This window comes from Bidens hawaiensis, unplaced genomic scaffold, assembly GCF_021521415.1.
Source record: "Bidens hawaiensis isolate Kalapana, Puna unplaced genomic scaffold, B.hawaiensis_p1.1 tig00069233_1, whole genome shotgun sequence".
NCBI classification, from domain to species: Eukaryota; Viridiplantae; Streptophyta; class Magnoliopsida; order Asterales; family Asteraceae; genus Bidens; species Bidens hawaiensis.
In genome coordinates this window covers 21,861-25,700 of record NW_027502221.1, presented here as the reverse complement: position 1 = coordinate 25,700, position 3,840 = coordinate 21,861, and the positions used below count along the sequence as shown (strand labels likewise).

General features: G+C 36.7%; 1 pseudogene; it reads left to right on the top strand.

The window, feature by feature from the left end:
* The first annotated feature begins 1,441 nt into the window (after nucleotides 1-1,441).
* Nucleotides 1,442-1,968, top strand: LOC143605377 (thylakoid lumenal 19 kDa protein, chloroplastic pseudogene; annotated as a pseudogene).
* The last annotated feature ends 1,872 nt before the right edge of the window (nucleotides 1,969-3,840 follow it).

Here is a 3,840-nt window from a genome sequence, read left to right as displayed (position 1 = left end):
ACTCAGTGGGTTCACGTGAACCCAGTATCTATAATGTAGATCCGCCCCTGTCAACGACAATAAATAAAAACAAAAGAGTGGCGGCGTGGCGACAAGGAGTGGCTTGAGGAGTACGATCGATCTGTGAGATGGTGCTGTAGCACCGTCCCTTGGTGGGTGTGTGGCGGCACTTCTGCTTTGTTTTGTGAACCAAGATTGATACAAAATAATTTTATCTTGTTGCAAACCAATAATGAATGAAGCAGTAGGTGCTTAAGTACACCAACATGATAATAATCCTTTGACTGAAATGTGTAATGAACGAACGGTGGTGACCGTTTCAATGGTTGAGTCGGACAAAAAAATTAGGATAACTAGTAACGAAGCTTTATTTGAACCAAAACTAAATATGGAAAAGAAGAAACGAAATTGAAATCGAAGGTGGGACAGGGCGGCGGCGATGGGGGCACGCCACCCTGTGTAGGGTTTGAACTCGGTGGTGATGGCTAGGGTTTGTTTGTGTTTGGGGCAGCGAAAGTGGCAGAGTTTGGCTGTGATACCATGTAAGATATTGGTAAACACTAGGTTACCTTGATTGATAATAATGCATTACAATATATAGAGAATGTTATTTAAACCCTAATCACCTAAGATGGGCCCATGGGCTCACACTACATAATATAATCCAGTATTACTAATACCCGATCATACCCGAACCCGATTCCATACCGGAACTCGGGTTTTTCTAATACCTGATTTGTGCACCTCTACTTATATGGGAATTGGTTTCGGTTTAAAGAAATCGATGACATAACCCTGAGATATAATTCTCTGTGTAACCCACAAATAAGTTTATCTAATAGTGATTACGTGATTTAAAAAATGATTCATGTTTCAATGTATTATCTATAGTTGCATACAAGTTCCAGGCTTGTTTAATTGTTTGATTTTGGATTATAGAATACAATATATACAACATGCAATTTATCCTAACACCAACTCACAGTAGTCTCATACACCTCTATTAATCTCTATAGCTAATGCAATACCATTCTAGAGGCATCATCGGATCACACTATCACAAATAGTGGCACACCATCAATGCTTTGCTCTTACAACTTACAAGAATACGGAATTCCCCATAGGAGGCTTGCTCGGCATCAAAGACGAAATGAAAAACAGTTTCAAGTCATAATAAACATTCACAATACGATATAGCCCATTGATCTCACAAGTCATAATAACACTTCTAAATATTAACTTGGTTTGTTCTGGTTATGTTTGTAATATCTTTTAAAATATTTTAGAGACATCATGAACCCCCTCTAGTTTTGTTCATGTGTGAAAAAAAAAAAAAGAAACGACTAACGAGTTAACTGACAAACCAAAATCTAAGAAACCAACAACAAAAATTATTGATGGTTTAGTTATAGGTATGATTAAAGAAAATATTCGAGTATAGAGATTGTACGCCACATATTACGGTACTGCCGCTAGCGTGGCCAACTACGGAGTAAACTCAGGACAAAAAGAGCCTCCGCCGAACACATCTACAACATTCCCGAAGGATGGAAAGAATGATTAGTGTCAAAAGTCAAAAATAGCAAATTCTAAAACGTGAAAAAGAGTACTTGATCCAAAGTCGAAAACATCGAATTCTACAACCTGAAAAAGAGTACTTGACTTTACTCGATGGGTTCTGGCAGTTAGCCCAAAGGAATTGGTTTTAAATAGTTTAGCACTTTCAGATGCGAACTTGCAGGATTTAATTGCGAGTGCGGATTCAGTAACCTCTGAAGAGACTTAAGGATGAAAAGTGTCAGGTGTACTATGTGTATTAAATCGATAGTGCCAGTGCGCACAGTTTGATTCGATCTCGGTTACCTGTGCGAAGAATAAGTTGTATGCTTATTTTGTGATGGCGCCGAGTGGAAAAAGGACCAGGAGACGTTGAAGCATGCCTCTGAGTTGCTCAAGACCGTTGGGTGAAAATAGAATTCGATTTTGATATCAATGGAATGAGTGATCATGTAATCGAGTTCTAAATAGCATGCTATTTTGTTAAAATTGTATAAGTATATACAAGATTTTGATTATTTGTCGTTTTGCCCGTAAAAATATTATCTATTACTTCCATAATAGACATGAACATAGCAAAAAAGTTTATTTTGAAAAGAAGTATATATATATACACACACACATTAGAGATCGAATTATAAAACTTCGTATAATTTAACATGTTTAGTGACTAGAACAAAGTAAAACCATCATCATAGGACACATGCCAACCTCGACGACAAGGTGGTGCATTTTCACCATACTCGGCACAACAACTCATCTTTTTTTCCAATTCGGCCTCCCAGTATTTGGTCTATCAGTCTTTTCGTTCCATTTATACACGATTACCCCTGACCCGTCACTCCATTCACCATCAATGCCTTGGTGAGGTGGGGCCAATGCCAATAATCCTTTATCGCCTACAATGGTTAAGCAACGAATCAGAATAGTTCATGACAGTCAAGATGACGAAAACGCAAAGATTGTTTATGGGTCATTCATGGCTTTAAATAGACCGCAACTTCTGCCAAAACTCTTGAAAGGTTAACCCTTCAGATTTCAGAATAATTACAATCTAAAATACTAAATCAAGTGTTTTTCTTTGCAGCTTGTATGTAATAACTAATAACCAATCAAATGATCATGTCCCCTAATTATACTGATTGGTAAAATCATGTTATTAAAACTTAGCCGCCTTCACAGGTTAATGCTAAACTCCTTATTTCGTGTGTAAAGGAAGGCTCGTTGAGACATTTCATCAAACACTTATGATGCAATTGAATCGTGCATTGCATACAGGTCATGTGAACAGTAATAACCAATCAAATGATCATATCTTTGATTCATATTAAACGCTAAAAATAAGTTACTAAATTTCAAATCTTATTTTGTTTATAAATCATAAAAATTCAAGTTACATAAAGGAAGGTTCCTTGAGGCATTTCGTCGAACACCTATGATGCAACTGGAATGTGCATAAATATATGAAGGACATTATGAATGAAAACAAAGGGCTCATTTATTAATTTACCATTGGCGTGTCCATGGAAAGAACAAGCAGTGGGTGAGCTATCTTTGTCTTCATACCAAGTATTGCATCTCAAGCACCTCTTCTTCATGTTAATGATTCGAAACCTTTGTGGGGTTCTTGAACTGATGCATGATCGAAATCGTGTGGCCTGAGTAGATGACTTGAGATGGGTTTGAGACACACAGAATGATGACGTCATCATGGAGCTCAGGAAGAGAGAAGCTTGTGTTTGTGTTCTTGTGGATGCAAGAAAAGTTGTGAAAAACTGAAAATTACTCAAAAGGGCTCAATGTTCGAATCCGAACCGTAACCGATTCGAAAATTTTTATGCCCGGTCCTATAAAACTCTAATGAACTCACTGGAAAATGATTCTTGGATTCGGCAATGTATATATGCATTCGTTATAATGGAAAAATGATAATTAGAGAAACAAAAACCCAACTGACCTAACCAGTCTCATCTGTATACAACAACGCCCCCCCCCCCCAAAAAAAAAAAAACATCCAACAAAAGTTGGTCTCCAGTTGGGCGTTCTTCAAAAACTGTCCATATCAACTCCAAAAACGCCTCATAAAAGGGGCGATAGAGACACTCGTTTAAAATGAGCGTATCTAACTTTTTAACTAAAAATATTAAATTTCTAGATATTAATAATATAAGTAACATTGCATGGATAAACATCGTTGTTATATTAGAGTTTTGTTCGTCCATTTAAAAAATTAAACCTTCAATTTTCATTGTTTATTAGTCGTAACACTTTTGTTAAAAAAAA